Here is a 21,270-nt window from a genome sequence, read left to right as displayed (position 1 = left end):
CATCCCCCTCTGCAAGACTGGAGCCTGCTTCTCAAGACGAGTCAGTGCCCCTTTCAGGCTTTGCAGCCTCTCCTAATGTCGCAGCCCCGGTCTATGTCACTGAGGACTCCCTTGGGGCTACATTGGAGGGTTTTGAAGGGAGGATCATGAATTTTATTTCTGCTTCCCTAAAAGATAGCAGGAAAAGGGGTAGATCCCCTCCCTCTGCTGAAATCCCTCTCTCAGACAGTTGTTCTGAAAATGAGGAGGGATCTCTATCTTTGGATAGGGATCATGAGCAGTCGGATGAGTCAGAGGAAGAGGAGTTAGTCCCCTCCTCCCAGGCACTCAGAAAGCAGGTGCAGTATTATACTGGATTGGTGCGTACCACGTTCAGAATGCCGGCTGCTGAAGTCGCTACATCCTCTGTCTCTTCCCTGGGAGTCAGAAAAGCCCCACAGACTGCTTGTTCCTTCCCAATTCATCCTTTAATGGGTGACTTGATGTATGAGGACTGGGGACATCCCGATAAACTGTTTACTCCTCCCAAGAGGTTTTCTATGCATTATCCTATGGAGGAAAGTTTCACCAAGAAATGGGGGGTCCCATCTGTCGATGCGGCTGTTTCTTGTGTGAATAAAAACCTAACTTGTCCTTTGGATAATGCGCAGGTATTTAAGGATCCAGTTGACAAAAGGCTGGAAACCTTGTTAAAAGCCTCCTTTTCCATGGCTGGCACTGTGGTGCAACCTACAGTCACAGCCGTGGGGTTGTGTCAGTTCCTTAAGGAACAGGTTAAACAAATGTTTGGACTCCTCCCCAGTGAGGAAGTAGAGAAATATGCAGAGATGCCTCATATCTTGTGTTTCATAATTGATGCGATTTTGGATTCTGTCCAACAAGCATCACGTTTATCCCTCATGTTGGTACACATGCGTAGGGCTCTATGGCTAAAGAATTGGGCTGCTGAGATGTCATGCAAGAAGCATTTGACTGGGTTCCTGTTTAAAGGGGAGCGTTTGTTTGGGGAAGAATTAGATAAATTCGTCCAAAATATTTCGGGAGGTAAGTCTACTCTCCTTCCAGTCAAAAAGAGTAAACGTCCTTCATTCAGGCGTACTCTTTCCCCCGAAGCATCAAGCTCTAAACAGTGGCGACGGCCTTCCCAGCCCTCCGCTGCTAGAAAGCCTCAGGGCCGAGCCCAGGGACAGAAAAAGACTTGGGGGCGAAAGCCTGCCAAGCAGACCCCCAAGACCTCCTTGTGAAGGGGCGCCCCCGCTCGGCCGAGTGGGGGGAAGGCTCCTGCAGTTTGCAGGCGCCTGGCGGGAGGAGATTCAGGACAAATGGGTGATCTCTTCAGTATCTCTGGGCTACAGGCTAGAGTTTCAGAAGATTCCACCTTCTCGTTTTCTAAGGTCAAGGATCCCCAAGGATCCGATAAAGCAGAAACCGCTATTTCTGGCCTTAGATCAGTTACTATCCCAGGGTGTGATAGCAGAGGTGAGCCCGAAAGATCAGGGTTCAGGTTTTTATTCGAATCTCTTCACCGTTCCAAAACCAAACGGAAGTGTCAGACCTATCTTGGATCTGAGAGACTTAAACAGGTTTCTACACATCCAGACCTTCCGGATGCAGTCAATACGCACTGTGGTCTCCTCCCTGCAAGGAGGAGAATTCATGGCATCAATAGATATCAAGGATGCATATCTCCATGTGCCAATATTTCCCGCACACCAGAAGTTTCTAAGGTTCGCGGTAGAGCAGCGCCATTTTCAATTTGTGGCCCTGCCGTTCGGCCTAGCTACGGCCCCCCGAGTCTTCACGAAGATTCTGGACCCTCTCTTAGCAATCCTAAGAGTTCAGGGCATAGCCGTCATGGCTTACCTAGACGACTTGCTTCTTGTAGAGAGAACTACAACGTGTCTAAGTCGCAGCGTCACCAGAACGCTAGAACATCTAGAGCGCCTAGGTTGGATTATAAACCTAGAAAAGTCGTCCTTGCAACCGACCACCAGGTTGGATTACCTGGGTCTGATTATCGACACCGCTCAGGGCAGGGTGTTCCTTCCAGGGCCAAAGGCCTTGGCCATTGGAGATCTGGTGCGCCTGATTCTGGGCAGAAGATCTTCCTCCATTCGATTATGTATGAGACTATTGGGAAAAATGGTCGCCTCATTCGAGGCCGTCCCATTCGCCCAGTTCCACTCAAGGCCTCTGCAAAGATGCATCCTTGCGATTTGGAACAGGAAGCCCCAATCCTTGGATCTTCCTATGCGTTTATCCCCTCGGGCACGCAAAAGTCTTGTCTGGTGGTTACAAACCAGGAATTTGCTGAAAGGCAAAACTTTTCTTCCCCTCTCATGGAAGATTGTCACAACGGATGCCAGCCTGACAGGCTGGGGAGCCGTATTCGAGGGAACATGCTCGCAGGGAAAATGGTCTGCGACCGAAAGTCTGCTGCCCATAAATATCTTGGAGATTCGGGCAGTTTACAGGGCACTCATAGAGTGGTGTCACAGACTGCGAGGTTTCCCAGTTCGGATTCAGTCCGACAATGCCACCGCAGTGGCTTACATCAATCACCAGGGCGGTACCAGAAGTCTGGTGGCCCAAAAGGAGGTGAATCGCATACTTGTCTGGGCAGAGGAGCATGTTCCGTGCCTCTCTGCAGTCTTCATCCCAGGAGTGGAGAATTGGCAGGCGGATTTTCTCAGCCGCCAGCAGTTGTGCCCAGGAGAATGGGCTCTGCACCCCGATGTGTTTCGAAACATATGTTACAAGTGGGGCACTCCAGACGTGGATCTGTTTGCGTCCAGATTCAACAGGAAACTGGACAACTTTGTGTCAAGGACAAGAGATGCACTTGCTCAGGGGTCAGATGCTCTGACGATTCCCTGGGATCAGTACAATCTGATCTATGCCTTCCCCCCGAGCCCGCTGCTATCGCGGTTCCTGGGAAGGGTCAAGAGGGAGTCGAAATCGGTCCTTTTAGTGGCCTCAGCTTGGCCCAGGCGACCATGGTTTGCAGAAATCATGAAGTTGGCAGTGGGCAGGCCATGGACCCTCCCAGATCTGCTCTCACAGGGTCCAATCTACCATCCTGCTTTACGCAGTCTGAATTTGACGGTCTGACTGCTGAGACCCACATTCTGAGAGACCGTGGCCTTTCGGGGCCAGTCCTTTCCACTCTGGTCAATGCCAGAAAGCCGGCCTCCAGGCGTATCTATTACAAGATCTGGAGGACATATGTTTCCTGGTGTGAACCCAGGAGATGGCATCCTAGAAGGTATGTCATTAGCAGAATCCTGGCCTTTCTCCAGTCAGGCCTAGAAATGAATTTGGCCATAAGCACCATCAAGGTGCAGATTTCGGCCCTATCGGTCTTTTTTCAAAGACCTCTTGCATCACACTCCCTAGTACGGGCTTTTATCCAAGGGGCTATGCGGATAAAACCGCCAGTCAAACCTCCGGTATGCCCATGGGATCTGAATTTGGTTCTCTCGGCCTTAGAGGCCCAACCATTTGAACCTCTGCATCTGGCTTCTTTAGCTCTCTTGACAAAGAAGCTGGTCTTCCTAGTAGCCATATCCACGGCTAGAAGGGTATCAGAATTGGCAGCTCTTTCCTGTAAAGAGCCCTATTTAATTATCCATAAGGACCGGGTGGTTATGCGTCCCAACGAGTCCTTTCTACCTAAGGTGGTTTCAGGTTTCCATCTGAATCAGGATATAATCCTACCATCCTTTTTTCCAAATCCTCAGTCCATAGAGGAAGAGTCCTTACACACTTTAGATGTGGTTAGAGCAATCAGTCTTTATCTTCGAGCAACTGCTCAGATAAGAAAAACTGACTGTTTATTTATTCTGCCAGAAGGCCCTAGAAGGGGTCAGGCAGCGTCAAAGTCCACTCTCTCAAGGTGGATCAGACAGGTTATCTCTTAGGCCTATAGCTTAAAGGGGAAGATTCCTCCTTTTCTGGTGAAAGCGCACTCTACTAATGCTGTCAGTGCTTCTTGGGCAGTGCATCACCAGGCCTCCCTGGCTCAGATCTGTAAGGCTGCGACTTGGTCATCAGTCCACACATTCACCAGATTCTATCAGGTGGATGTGAGAGGGCAAGACGATATCGCCTTCGGGCGCAGTGTACTGCAGGCTGCAGTTTAGGTCGTCAGGTCCCTGGCGGTCTATATTTATGATCTGTGTCTCCCTCCCCTCAACCTGAGCATTGCTATGGGACATCCCACTATGTAATGAAGCTCCTGTGTCCCGTGATGTATGATCAAGAAAATGGGATTTTTATATACAGCTTACCTGTAAAATCCTTTTCTTGAGAGTACATCACGGGACACAGGGCTCCCGCCCCTCTTGGGTTTTACGTGGTTCTTATTGCTTTGCTACAAAACTGAGGTGCCTCCCAGGTGGGAGGGGTTATATAGGGGAGGAATTCTCTTTAATTAGGGTCAACCAGTGTCCAATCACCAGAGGTGCCTATATAACCCACTATGTAATGAAGCTCCTGTGTCCCGTGATGTACTCTCAAGAAAAAGATTTTACAGGTAAGCTGTATATAAAAATCCCATTATTTTCTCTATAGTACACCACTTTGCCCACTGGGCATTCTGTTGGGGGCATCTTGCATTGACTCTTTCCTAGTTGCCTATATAATGTTTCCTCCATCCTAATATGGTTTCATGTCCCTCACAGGTGTGTCACTTTATTGTAGGGACTCTGTAGGTCTCACCTTTTCTTTGTTCTCTATCCTTTGTAGTTAGATGACCTTGCTGATGGTGTACTGATGGCAAACAATGAGATGTAGCTCTGTCACAATGTCACAATGGTGTGAAGTAAAGACTGTGAGTATTACAGAATATCTGGAGCCTATTTGGTTGTCTATCCCTCCTCCTGGGTCATACTTTTCATTCTACAGGGCTTGCCATGTATTTTGAGGAAATGGATTAAAATGTGAGGAAAATAATCCAGGCTATTTATGTTGGTTACCTTTGTAAATGTTTCTGCTTCTTGCAGGGAGCCAAGGTGAGAAATATTGTTTAAAAACTTAAATTCTTTGCAGAATTTTTTACTAGAATATGTTGCATGTGTCTTAGAAGAACTGCTCTGAATATTTCCATGTGAACGTGTTCACCTCAGACATTTCAGCACTCAGTGGTTTCCTGTTTATAGATGAACCCTTCCTCTTTGAGGTTGCTGCTGATCATCAGGTACAAAACACATGAAAACGAATTGTCTTACTTATCTGTAGCTTATAATTGGAAAGCCAATGTAAGTCTCAGAACAAACACATTGAGATGGATTTACATAAAGGAGCATAGACTGAGATAAAGTAATGTTGACTTTTAGGCTGAGTGCACACATGCTGCAGGCCCGGGCTCACAGCAGGGGGTTCAACGTGTCCCTATTCACAAATTCAGGTGCGAATCAGTTCCAAATGTCTGCCTGAATTAACACCTGGATTGGAACAAAAGACACACAGGACCCTTTCCAAATGGACTGCACACTGGTGGCAGCCAAAAGTGATGCATTAAGAAAATCCAAAAACATCAACGGAAATAAATGGCTCTGCTGCATCTGTGTTCGTGAATCAAGAGAACCATTCATTGCTATTACATGCAGAGGTTATAGTTGAGCAGCACACTTTCCAAAACATTTTGGAAGCATTCAAAAAATGGTGGCACATTGGTTGGGAGAACAGGGTGGAACTGGCAGACAGAGAAGGAAGGGTTTTAGGGACTTTCAGGAAATCATGGCCTGATAAGGTCACACATTTCCATCCCTAGCAATTTTAAATTAAATAATGGCCTAGTAAGGTCATATATTTCCATCCCAATCTAAGTAATGGGGAGGGATTTTCATCCCAAAAGGGGTGGGACTTTACATGAAGCACGTGGCAGCAAAAGAGCAATTGGGTGATCATAAGGGAATTTTAGTCACATGATACAATAGCATACAAGTTATAACCACAAAATATGTGTAATCATACATAAGATACACAAGTGGGTAATAAAATCTATACATTGTATATGCAAATATATGTACATAAATATATACATTGTATACAATATACATTGTAATGTTAATATCAATAGTGAAATGATAAACAAGGTAGTAACAAAAAAATAGAACAACGGTCTCTCAAGATGAGACCTCAATAAAAATTCCATAGTTCACCACAATCAGAGTTGGATACAAACATAATTGAATGATATTGCCTGCAGGACCTAAGGCCTCACTAAGCCTGTAAAGATGAATAATTGGTAATATTGTAAGAGATCTGAATCAGGAGAATATACGAACACGGCAAATGGTGGCTCTACACGTTTCATGGCTTCCATGTCACTCGTCAGGAGCGAGCACGTGTGGTATCTGTATCTTGAAGGACATAAATATAGGCAAAGACAAGATGGGCAAGGACGGATATAACTAGGGGTAGGGTCTAGAAATCCCCACAGCTAATATATATACTCTCTAGGGTTCTATATAATGATGGTGTGGTGGCGGGACACCTCAAGCCATCCAGGGTACCCCCAACCGGGAGCCCCACAGAGACAAGATGGGCACCAAACGAGGCAGGCACGGGAGCTGAGGCGTATCTGTGGGAGAAGTGGAACGTGAATCATCCGGATGTAATTGCAGTGCGGGGAAAGTGAAAGTGAAGGGCTGAAAGCCGGTGCTATTGAATGGATGAGTGAAAGACGAGGCATCAAAACAAGTTGCCACTAGTGGGAGGTGAAGAGTGAAGAAAAAGCAGTAACCCCACAAAGAGTAAGTGGGGTACTGGGGAGTGAGAGTAAGGGACATGGAGCCCATGCAGAAAGGGCCAATAGGAGGGAGTGAGCGGACAACACATGAGGTTGCCAATGGTGACAAGTGAAGGGGAAACAAGAACCACTTAAAACTATGGAAAAGAACAAAAATCAAAAAGGCAGTGAAAAGGGTGAAGAGTATTACCTGACAAAATTTTAATTCCAAAGGGAAGGAAAGAAATGAGATCCCGAGTGCTATGGTGTCCAGTATGTGAAAGGCCTCGAGTGCCCAGGCCACCCAGAGAGATGCTCATATAACGCCAATGCGGGACTGCCCACCAACGTCACGCCGTGTGGCGAGGGGGAGGAGCGTTGCAAGTATGGCCGGAGATATACGACCAAACAGCACACTGTTGCCTCCCCCCCAGCCCATGAGCATGGAAACAAACACCAGTGCATAACGCCGCCATCAAGGAGACACCACACACATAGCGTAGGTGCGTGACATCGACGTGCAATAGCGGGAAGGAGGTGGGAGGAGACCTGCAAGGCGCATCACAGCTCCTGGATGGGGAGAAAAGTGTCAGATGGCAAAGCAGCCCCACCAATTAATCTCCACCAACAACAGAACAGCCAATTAAGTAAATCTACTTCAAATGATAATTGATGTATAAAAAGTGATAAAATAAATAGGGAGATATTAAATAATGGATAATAATCAAACAAATATACTAATAAAAAAATAAATAAAAACAGGGGAGGTTACACAATAGGTCATAGGAGCAGGAGAAATAATCAAATTAAGCTAATAGAGCAACGACACGTGCCACCATCCCTAATGTCAGCTAGTTGCAGTGCTGAAACCCTTGAAAGCTGTGACCGAACAGATATGCCAGGAGACCTCCATCATATCTGAAATCAATGCATTTTTGTCATATAAGGTGCCTCTGCCTGGTGGATATTTTCGTGAAATTATGTAACTTCAAAAGAGGTGTAAGGAAGAACTAAGCAGGCGGCTAAAAGACCTAACTGACTCTTGCCCAGAGGTAGTGCTGGCTACCCTGTGTGATCCCAGAATAAAGGGCAAGATGGCGCTCAGATCCAATTCACTGACATTCTGGCGAGATCAATTATTTGACAAGGTGAGAGAAAAAAACAACAAAATGAGGAAGCTTTTGCAAAGAAAAGAGGATGATGAAGAAGTTTGAGGGTTCCACATCAGTGTCACAGTACAAAAGTAGGAGCAGTGAGAATATCAGCACACCTCAGTCCACTATAGGAGCTTCTTGTTAGGCAGAGGCAATGGACTGCTTAAGCCCCGTACACACGAGCGGACTTTTCGACATCCAAAGTCTGACGGACTGAGTCCGTCAGACTATTCGATCGTGTGTGGGCTGCAACGGACTTTAGCTTCGCTAAAATCTGACGGACTTTAGAAATGAAGCATGCTTCAAATTTTCCTGACGGAACTCCGCCGGACCGGTCCCTTCGAAAAATTCGCTCGTGTGTGTGCTACTCCGACGGACTAAAACCGACGCTAGGGCAGCTATTGGCTACTGTCTATGAACTTCCTACGTCGAATCCAGTCGTACGTCATCACGTTCGACTCCGTCGGAGTTTGGTGTGATGGTGTGTGGTCAAGTCCGTTCGGTCGAAAAGTCCGCCAGAACTCCGTCGGAACTCCGTCGGAACTCCGTCGGAACTCCGTCGGAACTCCGGCGGAACTCCGGCGGAACTCCTTTGGAGGTCTGTCAGACTTAATCCCTCTCGTGTGTACGGGGCATTAGTGGGTCCCAGCAGCCAACCCCCACCCAAGAAAATCAGTGGTGTGCTTGAAATAGTTAGGTGTGTGTAGTTGTGAGACAAACTGCCCTGGGTTCAGTTCCAGCAAGGTTTAGTGAACCTAAAAGAAGTAGGGATGTGCGCTGTGGGTTTTTTTTTAAGCTAACAATAACGTTTTATTTGCTGACTTTTTTTTCTACAAGAATGGAAAAAAAATTGACTTCCCCAAAAACGCATGTGTGAGGTCCCTGTAAAATTCCATATCAGAACCCATAATCTGAGCATGCAGTCTGGCAGGCCAGTAATGCCGCATACACACGATCAGACTATCCGGCGGACTTAGTACGGTGGACCTAGTTCGGCGGAACACCCGCCAGGCTTTGCAGCCGAGGTCCGCCGGACTTTCCGAACGACGGACCTGCCCACACATGACCGGACTTTTCCGGCGGACAAACTAGCGGTGGCCCGGTCTTCTGTCACCGTTGCCTTCTCTTCTTCTCTTCTTCTTCCTTGAGATGTTGATTCAACGCTCTCTCCGACCGCAATGACAGGGACGTTTTGTGCGGCGACTTATATAGGGGAAAGGGGCGGGGTCACCGGGTGATGTCCCCACCTCTTATGATGTCACAGTCCCAGCAGCCTCCAGGGCTGTGACATCATAACGGGCGGGGACATCACCAGGTGACCCCACCCCTTGTCCCTATATAAACCCCCCTCACCCGATCTTCATGCTACAGCCACTGTTAAGAATGATGACTCATGACTGTGTCCCCACTCGGATGCCAAGGTGCCTGAGCTTGTGTCATGCCTGTGTCCCTGCCGACCATTTAGCATGTAAGAGGTTAACTGAGTTCAGTTACCTCTTTGGGTGCAGCTCCGTGCTTTACTTGTTCTGTCTGAATCCGGCATACACAGTTGCTGCAGAGGATACAGATGGAGGAGACACAGGCATGGCTTCACAGCTTGAGGCAGCCCGATCAGCCCCATCCAGACTGCAGCCGCCATCTACCTCTGGTCACGTGGCCTGCTCACCAACAGACTGCTCCTGCCAGGACATTCAGCCCCAGCTTACCGGTCAAATGTCCAGTGTGCCCTATGGCCAGTCAGGGCCCCATGGCTTTTATGCCACGTTGGTGCTCGGAAGAGTGTGAGTTTGTGCAGCGTGGTGCGGCGGGCAGAAAACATCAGTTTTTCAGATGCAAGTCCAGATGCAAAAACAGGAAATGTATTGTAACAAGAGTTCCGCAATACACAACAGGTCATGCGGGGAGGCAACCCAACTGGGAACATTCACAAAATGTAACAGCGGTGTGACAGAATATGGTAATCTCAGGGAAGCAGTCAGCATCTGTCTCAAGGAGTAGAATTCAGGGCCTGGCCAATGAAGGAAGGATGTCATGTTCCTGCATCTTTCTCAGATGCTAAACACTGTCTCTGACAGATGGGTATCTTGTCCCTATAATACCACATGCAAAATGCATTCCAAACCCTGGAGATAGGCTCTGCCTGACCCAAGATGGCCACCAAAGTCACATGGGGTGCCAGCATTGAATTGACTGTTGTCCCTTATTGATCAAGGAAACCTTAGAGAAACTAGGTTCCTCTTGACTTCCTCCTCCACATGCATGGTCGCTGCGGATGAGCGCCACCTACAGTGGAGAAAATAAACTGCACCTGCCTTCAAACAAGATGTAAGGGGCAATGGTTATAGACCCTACTAGACAAAAACCTGGTACTGAGGAGGGGTATATATATATATATAGAGTAGGAAATGGTGATATTTTCTCTATAGTACACCACTTTGCCCACTGGGCATTCTGTTGGGGGCATCTTGCATTGACTCTTTCCTAGTTGCCTATATAATGTTTCCTCCATCCTAATATGGTTTCATGTCCCTCACAGGTGTGTCACTTTATTGTAGGGACTCTGTAGGTCTCACCTTTTCTTTGTTCTCTATCCTTTGTAGTTAGATGACCTTGCTGATGGTGTACTGATGGCAAACAATGAGATGTAGCTCTGTCACAATGGTGTGAAGTAAAGACTGTGAGTATTACAGAATATCTGGAGCCTATTTGGTTGTCTATCCCTCCTCCTGGGTCATACTTTTCATTCTACAGGGCTTGCCATGTATTTTGAGGAAATGGATTAAAATGTGAGGAAAATAATCCAGGCTATTTATGTTGGTTACCTTTGTAAATGTTTCTGCTTCTTGCAGGGAGCCAAGGTGAGAAATATTGTTTAAAAACTTAAATTCTTTGCAGAATTTTTTACTAGAATATGTTGCATGTGTCTTAGAAGAACTGCTCTGAATATTTCCATGTGAACGTGTTCACCTCAGACATTTCAGCACTCAGTGGTTTCCTGTTTATAGATGAACCCTTCCTCTTTGAGGTTGCTGCTGATCATCAGGTACAAAACACATGAAAACTAATTGTCTTACTTATCTGTAGCTTATAATTGGAAAGCCAATGTAAGTCTCAGAACAAACACATTGAGATGGATTTACATAAAGGAGCAGAGACTGAGATAAAGTAATGTTGACTTTTAGGCTGAGTGCACACATGCTGCAGGCCCGGGCTCACAGCAGGGGGTTCAACGTGTCCCTATTCACAAATTCAGGTGCGAATCAGTTCCAAATGTCTGCCTGAATTAACACCTGGATTGGAACAAAAGACACACAGGACCCTTTCCAAATGGACTGCACACTGGTGGCAGCCAAAAGTGATGCATTAAGAAAATCCAAAAACATCAACGGAAATAAATGGCTCTGCTGCATCTGTGTTCGTGAATCAAGAGAACCATTCATTGCTATTATATGCAGAGGTTATAGTCGAGCAGCACACTTTCCAAAACATTTTGGAAGCATTCAAAAAATGGTGGCACATTGGTTGGGAGAACAGGGTGGAACTGGCAGACAGAGAAGGAAGGGTTTTAGGGACTTTCAGGAAATCATGGCCTGAAAGTCATGGCCTGATAAGCAGCTCCGTGCTTGACTTGTTTTGTCTGAATCCGGCATACACAGTTGCTGCAGAGGATACAGATGGAGGAGACACAGGCATGGCTTCACAGCTTGAGGCAGCCCGATCAGCCCCATCCAGACTGCAGCCGCCACCTACCTCTGGTCACGTGGCCTGCTCACCAACAGCCTGCTCCTGCCAGGACATTCAGCCCCAGCTTACCGGTCAAATGTCCAGTGTGCCCTATGGCCAGTCAGGGCCCCATGGCTTTTATGCCACGTTGGTGCTCGGAAGAGTGTGAGTTTGTGCAGCGTGGTGCGGCGGGCAGAAAACATCAGTTTTTCAGATGCAAGTCCAGATGCAAAAACAGGAAATGTATTGTAACAAGAGTTCCGCAATACACAACAGGTCATGCGGGGAGGCAACCCAACTGGGAACATTCACAAAATTTAACAGCGGTGTGACAGAATATGGTAATCCCAGGGAAGCAGTCAGCATCTGTCTCAAGGAGTAGAATTCAGGGCCTGGCCAATGAAGGAAGGATGTCATGTTCCTGCATCTTTCTCAGATGCTAAACACTGTCTCTGACAGATGGGTATCTTGTCCCTATAATACCACATGCAAAATGCATTCCAAACCCTGGAGATAGGCCCAAGATGTCCACCAAAGACACATTGGGTGCCAGTATTGAATTGGCTGTTGTCCCTTATTGATCAAGGAAACCATAGAGAAACTAGGTTCCTCTTGTGGTGGCGATTTTGAAATATAATATTTATATTAAAGAGCTTAAAAGAAAGCCATTGTGAGGACCAATTAACTTACTATGCCCTGTTTTGGATATATATATATATGTGTAACATGTATACTAGAATATTTACTGTTCTTGGTATCTCAAACACACAAACCTTTTGGTCTGCTGTTTGTATAGTATCTACAGTGGTGTGAAAAAGTGTTTGCCCCCTTCCTCATTTCCTGTTCCTTTGCATGTTTGTCACACTTAAGTGTTTCGGAACATCAAACCAATTTAAACAATAGTCAAGGACAACACAAGTAAACACAAAATGCAATTTGTAAATGAAGGTGTTTATTATTAAAGGTGAAAAAAAATCCAAACCATCATGGCCCTGTGTGAAAAAGTGATTGCCCCCTAAACCTAATAACTGGTTGGGCCACCCTTAGCAGCAACAACTGCAACCAAGCGTTTGCGATAACGTGCAATGAGGCTTTTACAGCGTCCTGGAGGAATTTTGGCCCACTCATCTTTGCAGAATTGTCCTAATTCAGTTACATTAGAGGGTTTTCGAGCATGAACGGCCTTTTTAAGGTCATACCACAACATCTCAATAGGATTCAGGTCAGGACTTTGGCTAGGCCACTCCAAAGTCTTCATTTTGTTTTTCTTCAGCCATTCGGTGGTGGACTTGCTGGTGTGTTTAGGATCATTGTCCTGCTGCAGAACCCAAGTTCGTTTCAGCTTGAGTACACGAACAGATGGTCGGATATTCTCCTTCAGGATCTCTTGGTAGACAGCAGAATTCATAGTTCCTTTTATCACGGCAAGTCTTCCAGGTCCTGAAGCAGCAAAACAGCCCCAGACCATCACACTACAACCACCATATTTTACTGTTGGTATAATGTTCTTTTTATGAAATGCAGTGTTCCTTCTACGCCAGATATACTTGGACACACACCTTCCAAAGAGTTCCACTTTTGTCTCATCGGTCCACAACATGTTGTCCCAAAAGTCTTGGGGATCATCAAGATGTGTTGTGGAGAAATTGAGACGAGCTTTGATGTTCTTTTTGCTCAGCAGTGGTTTTCTCCTTGGAACTCTGCCATGCAGGCCATTTTTGCCCAGTCTTTTCCTGATGGTGGAGGCATGAACGCTGACCTTAACTGAGGCAAGTGAGGCCTGCAGTTCCTTGGACGTTGTTGTGGGGTCTTTTGTGACCTCTTGGATGAGTCGACGCTGCGCTCTTGGGGTAATTTTGGGCGGCCGGCCACTCCTGGGAAGGTTCACCACTGTTCCATGTCTTCGCCATTTGTGGATAATGGCTCTCACTGTGGTTCGCTGGATTCCCAAAGCTTTGGAAATGGCTTTATAACCCTTTCCAGACTGATAGATCTCAATTACTTTCTTTCTCAATTGTTCCTGAATTTCTTTGGGTCTCGGCATGATGTGTAGCTTTTAACCACTTCAATACAGGGCACTTTCGCCCCCTTCCTTCCCAGCCCAATTTTCAGCTTTCAGCGCTCTAGCGCTTTCAGTGACAATTGCGCAGTCATGCTACACTGTACCCAAATGAAGTTTTTATCATTTTGTTTGCACAAATAGAGCTTTATTTTGGTGGTATTTATTCACGACTCCGTTTTTTATTTTTTGCGATATAAGCGCAAAAAAGCGGAAATTTGGAAAAAAAACAATATTTTCTTTTTTCTATTTTAAAAGAAATCCAATAAAATCAAATTTTGTCATAAATTTAAGCAAAAATGTATTCTGCTACATGTTTTTGGTAAAAAAAATTCCGTTAAGTGTATAATAATTGGTTTGTGTGATCACGGACATATGTACGCAAATGATCATGTACATATGTGTGCAGGTGATCATGTACATATGTGTGCAGATAATCATTGGAACATGTGATTTTAGTGGGACATATGTGGGGGACATCTTTTTATTATTAGGGACATGTGTTTTTATTATTTGGGGACATGTATGTTTTGGGGACATGTGTGGGGACATTGTGTTTATACTGTGTAGTGTGTTTACTGTGTGGTGATTTGTGTGTACACTAGACTAGTGATCAGTGAGTAAAAAGCTGTAAAAAACAGCTCATACTCACTGATCATCAGCCGGCTGCAGCGATCTGCTCTCCTCTCCTCAGCGATGACTTCTGTGTGAGGAGAGGAGGAGCCGATTGCCTAGCAACCGGTTGTTTGTTTACATCACATGACGGCCGTGATTTGACACGGCCATCATGTGATCAGGAGGGCCAATCACAGAGCCCTCCTGCCGATCTGAGATGCGCCGTGTCCGGGTGACACGGGCGCATCGGGATCGCGCCGCTGTGAGGGCATGCGCGCGCGATCCCGCTACTTCTGAAGGACGTTCCTGAACGTCCTATCAGCTGTAGACGGCTCCCACCCGGCCGTATATGTGCATTGGCCGGGTGGGAAGTGGTTAAGGATCTTCTGGTGGACCTTACTGTGTCAAGCAGCTCCTATTTAAGTGATGCCTTGATTGTGAACAGGTGTGGCAATAATCAGGCCTGGGTGTGGCTAGAGAAATTGAACTCAGGTGTGGACAACCACAGTTATAGTATGTTTTAACAAGGGGGGCAATCACTTTTTCACACAGGGCCATGATGGTTTGGATTTTTTTTCACCTTTAATAATAAACACCTTCATTTACAAATTGCATTTTGTGTTTACTTGTGTTGTCCTTGACTATTGTTTAAATTGGTTTGATGTTCCGAAACACTTAAGTGTGACAAACATGCAAAGGAACAGGAAATGAGGAAGGGGGCAAACACTTTTTCACACCACTGTAGCATCTGAACAGTGTGCAATACAATACAAATCGACAATAAGACAACACAAATAACACTGATGCTCTCATTAGTAGACATGTACATTAGTTTTCGTCCGAATGCATTTTCGTCCGAATTTCAGCTATTTTCGTTTTCGTTTTGACAAACGATAACGAAAGCACAGAATCCGAAAAACGAAAGATCCGACATAAATAAATGCTTTATTTTCGTTTTCATTGTTACAACAGTTTGATATAGAATAGGAGATTCGATGTGACTCTGACAATAACAATCTGTGTCTATAGAACCTGTGGTCGAATGTGCCTAACCTTACCTCTATTAGTCCAAGATTATATAGAGAAAATATTCGACAGAGAAAAAAGATTTGACAGAGAGAAAAGATTCTGCAAGTTACTGTCCTAAAAAGTGTTTGGGGACCCGGGTCCTGCCCCAGGGGACATGTATCAATGCAAAAAAAAGTTTTAAAAACGGCCGTTTTTTCGGGAGCAGTGATTTTAATAATGAATAAAGTGAAACAATAAAAGGGTAATATTCTTTTAAATTTCGTAGGGGGGGGGGGGGGGGGTGTATTGTATGCCTGTGAAGGGGCTCATGTTTCTGGTGCTTAGAACTGTTCCTGCACGAAGTGTCATTTATGCAGGAAAAAAAGTCCTTTAAAATCACTCGCAGCTATTATGAATTGTCGGCTCTGTAATACAGAGAACACTCATTGAAAGTCATTGATAAAAATAAATAAATAAATAAAAAGAAAAGCTTGGGGGTCCCCCAAATTCAATTACCAGGCCCTTCAGGTCTGGTATGGATATTATGGGGAACCCTGCGTCAAATTTTAAAAAAAATTGACGTGGGGGTCCCCCTAAATATCCATACCAGACCCTTTATCCGAGCACGCAACCTGGCAGGCCGCAGGAAAAGAGGAGGGGAGAGAGAGAGGCCCCTCTCCCTCCTGAACCGCACCAGGCCACATGCCCTCAACATTGGGAGGATGCTTTGGGGGTCTGTGACCCCTCAAAGCACCTTGTCCCCATGTTGATGAGGACAAGGGCCTCATCCTCACAACCCTGGCCGGTGGTTGTGAGGGTCTGCGGGCGGGGGGCTTATCAGAATCTGGAAGCCCCCTTTAACAAGGGGACCCCCAGATCCCACCCCCCCTGTTTGAAATGGTAAGGGGGTACAAAAGTGTAAAAAATAGTTAAATAAGACAAACACACTTTTGATAAATTCCTTTATTAAAAAAAATAAAAATAAAAATAAAAAGATTCCAGCGGTGGTAATCCACTCTTGCTATCCAGCGGCGGACGATCATCTTTCTGGGTTCCAGCGACGCTGATCTCATCCAGCGCAGCGAATCCATCCATCTTCTGTCTCCGCTGAGGAGACACTGCAGGGATACAAAGACCGGTGTCAATCAAAGATTAAGAGACCACCCCTCTGTTGGCAATAGATAAGGCTAGAAGAATTAGTCTATGGACTGAGAAAACATAAACAGCCCCATCAGCCCTCCATAGAATAAAAATAATAATGAGAATGAAAGTGCATAAACTTAATCCCGCCCCCCCCCCCCATACAGAGAGATGTAAAGTGACTTGAAAGCCAGACCCTACCATATATAAGGGCCCATAAATATACACATCCTCCAGATGAAATATATATATATATATATATATATATATATATATATATATATATATATATATATATATATATATAATATATATATTGTGGCAGCAGGCAGGTAAAATCACCTGGTTGTATCCAGGATGGAAAATATGTATGCCCTAGATTCAGGCTTTATGCGGACTTGTACAACTAGAGGGGAGTGCTGGGAGTCCTATAGGGGAAGAGTTAATGAGCCCAGCTGAAGTAAGTGGGCTCATTAAGGCCTCTACAAAAACCCCAGCATGCTTAGGGAGATGCTCCATCCTGGAACCAGTTTTGTGTTTGTATAGACTGGGGAGTGTGACACCTGTTCTGTGCGGTGAGTTAACGCCTGTGTGGCAAACCTCTACAACAGAGACAGAGACAGGGACTGGTGCAGCACAAGGCTGTTAGACAGGGAATCTATGTGTGTAATTAGAGGTCAAGCTGACCAGGATTTATTTTCATGTTTTTTTTTGTTTGGCTATTATATTTTTTACTACATGTAGCATAAATAAACTGCACCTTTTGTTTTTTCCACCTACAACGCTGTCTGCTGTGCCTGATTTTGTGTTGTGAACCCATCCAGGGGGTCACACACACCCGCTGCCGAGCCAAACCCTCACAGTTGGTGGAGAATGCGGGCAGTTTTTTTTAAGGCCAGCATGGAGGAGATACTGAGACAGCTGGCTCTAGCAAATGCAAATCAGCAGCAAACAAATGCGGGTTTACAAAAGAGCCTTGCAGCCCAGCAGCAGACAAATGCAACTTTGCAGCAGAGTCTGGAAGCTCAGCAACAAGCCCAGCAGCAATTTGAAGCCCGCTTCATAGACCTGTTGCAGAAGCAAGAGCAGAGTTTTCAACAGCAAATAGAGACATTAATACAGCAACGTCCGCAGACCAATGAGGCAAGTGGTTACACTAATACCGCATCCTTTGGTGTGAGCTGTTTACTGACAAAAATGACTGGAGAGGATGATCCGGAGGTGTTTTTGACCACATTTGAAAGGACTGCTGAAAGGGAAAAGTGGCCTAAGGAGCAGTGGGACTGGTGGCCCCTCTGTTAACTGGGGAATCGCAGAAAGCTTATTATGACCTAGAGCCTGACCAAGCAAAAGACTATGTGGTGCTAAAAACAGAAATATTGGCACGGCTGGGTGTCACCCTGGCCGTCCGGGCACAGCGTGTGCATAATTGGACTTTTCAGGTTGGAAAACCGCCCCAGGTCTCAAATGTATGATCTCATTCACCTGAGCAGGAAGTGGCTGCAGCCAGAGACTTTGACTGCACCAAACATTGTGGAACATGTTGTTATGGATCGTTTCCTGAGAGCTCTTCCTACTGCCATCCAAAAATGGGTAAGCCATGGAGACCCAGAAAATGCAGATAAACTTGTGGATCTGGTTGAGAGGTACTTGGCTACAGAGAACCTGACCACCTCTTCCAGGGACTCACGGACTTTCCACCCTAAGACCAGATCATCCCCAGTGGCAGGTAAGATGACTCCAAGGGGTGAGGGTGGAGAGAGTGAGAGGGTGGGAGTTCTACCTAAGGTCTGGCAGAAGCAGCCCGGGAAGCCCAGGCTGCAAGAGGCAGCGAAAAAGATTATTTGCTACCGCTGCCGGCAAGAGGGACATATTGCTGCCAATTGCCCAGTTGTGGATGAGCCTATGCAATGTGACTTTATAAGGGAGAGACGTCAGTCGCTGTTTGCGACAGTTGCATGCCCTGCCATTCTGGAACCTAAGAAACATTTATGTAAAATGTGTATTAATGGTAGCAATGTTGATGTGTTGCTGGATTCAGGTAGCCTGGTAACATTGATAAAATCTGAATTAGTTACTACAGAGGTCTCTGGGAAGAACAAGGTGGCTGTTATTTGTGTGCATGGGGACACCTGAGAGTATCCTGTAACTTCAGTGTTTTTTGAGACCCCCAAAGGTAACCTCTCTCATCAGGTGGGGTTAGTGTCTCACTTACCACATTATGCTATTGTGGGAAGGGATTTTCCAAAGTTCTGGGAACTCTGGGATTGTCCTGAGCCCCCCACTGGTGCCCCTATAGACCAGGAAGATGACCAGAATTCCTCTGGGAGTGGTGAGGACTCTCCTGAAATTCCCTTGCCGGTATTGGCGGGGGAAACTCGAGAAACTGGGGAGGAGCCAACATCCTCAGTTGAAAACATGCCGTCTGTGGAGTTTTCGGATCTTGAGGTTTACAGGGAAAATTTTGCCACAGAACAGTTAAAAGACCCCACCCTAATAAAGGCACGGGAAAATGTGGTGAAAATAGATGGCGAGTTAGTGAACCCAGATAAGACTTGCACTTACCCGTACTTCACTATGGAAAGGGACCTGCTGTATCGAGTGGCTCAAAGGGCAGAAGAAACCATTGAGCAACTTGTGGTGCCCAAACCTTACAGGAAGTTGGTGTTAGAATTTGCCCATGGGCACATTCTGGGAGGTCATCTGGGGACCGAGAAAACCAGAGAGAGGGTATTGCAGAGATTCTATTGGCCTGGGGTCATGAAGGAAACAGAAAATTATTGTTCCTCCTGCCCTGTGTGTCAGAAGTCGGCACCTATGCCACATTTCCATAACCCGCTGGTACCTCTTCCTATCATTGAAGTCGCCTTTGAGAGGATCGCAATGGATTTGGTAGGTCCGATAATGAAGTCCGCTAGGGGGCATCAGTACATTTTGGTTATATTGGACTGTGCCACCCGTTATCCGGAAGCAATTCCTCTTCGAAATACCTCGGCCAAAACCATAGCCAAAGAGCTATCTCTTGTTTTTAGCCGCGTGGGTATTTGTAAGGAACTGCTTATGGACCAAGGTACACCCTTTATGTACCGGGTTATGAAAGAACTATGCAAGTTGTTCAAAGTGACACAATTGCGTACATCTGTGTATCACCCCCAAACTGATGGGCTGGTTGAAAGATTCAACAAAACCCTAAAACAAATGTTAAAGAAGGTGGTGGATAGAGATGGAAAGAATTGGGACTGTCTAATACCCTATCTGATGTTTGCCATTAGGGAGGTACCCCAATCCTCTACGGGTTTCTCCCCCTTCGAGTTGCTCTATGGGAGACACCCAAGAGGGCTGCTGGATATCGCCAAGGAAACTTGGGAAAATGAGAGTTCTCCTCACAGGAGTGTGATTGAGCATGTCGCCCTGATGCAAGATAGAATTGCACAGGTAATGCCAATCGTAAAGGAACATTTGACCCAAGCGCAGTTAGCACAGCAGAAAGTGTACAACCGTGGGGCCAAGACCCATACTTTTTCCCTGGGGGATAGGGTCTTGGTGCTAGGTGCTACGGTTGAAAGCAAATTTCTGGCCAAATGGCAAGGTCCATACGAAGTAATTGAAAAAATTAGTGAGGTGAACTAAAGGGTTAAACAGCCAGGAAGGCGAAAGCCGGAACAGATCTATCACGTCAATCTGCTGAAAGCCTGGAGGGATAGGGAATCCCTAGTCGCAGAGACTTTGTCACAAGCCCGGGCTGATTGCTTAGTTCCTGAGGTTGGAATAGCAGTCACCTTATCGAAACCCCAACAACAGGAGGTTAAAGAGTTTGTACTTCGTAACAAAGAGATTTTCTCTGAGCTGCCAGGACAAACATCTGGCGTAGAGCATGACATTAACACCCCGCCAGGAGAAAGGGTAAAACTAAAACCTTATAGAATACCAGAGGCCCGATGGGAGGCAATACGTGGGGAGGTTCAAAGGATGCTGGAATTGGGTGTGATAGAGGAGTCCCAGAGTGACTGGTCCAGTCCAATCGTACTAGTGCCCAAACCTGATGGGAGCTGGCGGTTTTGTAACGATTTTCGACAATTGAATAAAGTTAAAAAATTTGACACCTACCCCATGCCGCGTATAGATGAGTTGATTGACCGGCTGGGAACAGCCCAATATATGACAACTCTTGATCTCACCAAAGGGTACTGGCAAATTCCCCTGGCCGAGTCGGCCAAGGAGAAAACTGTGTTTGTAACCCCAGATGGGGCATTCCAATATAAGAGAATGCCGTTTGGGTTACAGAATGTACCGGCAACATTCCAGCGGAAAATGGATAAGATTCTGAGGCCCCATCAGAAATATGCTGCAGCTTACCTGGATGATGTGATTATCCATAGCACAGACTGGGTCTCACATTTGCCAAAAGTACAAGCAGTCCTAGACTCTATCCGGGAAGCTGGGTTTACGGCCAATCCAAAGAAGTGTACCATTGGACAGGAGGAGGCCAAATATCTTGGGTACACTATTGGGAGGGGGGTGATAAAACCCCAAGTCAATAAAGTCGAGGCCATACAGAGTTGGCCACGTCCCAACAGCAAGAAACAGGTACGAGCCTTTCTGGGAATCGCTGCCTATTATCGACAATTCATTCCCCATTTTGCTTCTCAGGCTGTGCCCCTCACCAACCTGACAAAAGGGAAAGAGTCTGTCATGGTTCAATGGTCCCCAGAGGCTGAAGAAGCATTTCAGTCCTTAAAACAGCCTTATGTAGCCAGCCAGTGTTGTACTCACCAGACTTCTCTAAGGACTTTGTTGTACAAACTGATGCATCAGACGTTGGGTTAGGGCAGTGTTTC

This window comes from Lithobates pipiens, unplaced genomic scaffold (assembly GCF_037356315.1).
Source record: "Lithobates pipiens isolate NorthernLeopardFrog02 unplaced genomic scaffold, aLitPip1_a1.2 Scaffold_22, whole genome shotgun sequence".
In the NCBI taxonomy this organism is placed as follows: domain Eukaryota; kingdom Metazoa; phylum Chordata; class Amphibia; order Anura; family Ranidae; genus Lithobates; species Lithobates pipiens.
This window is presented reverse-complemented; position numbering follows the sequence as displayed.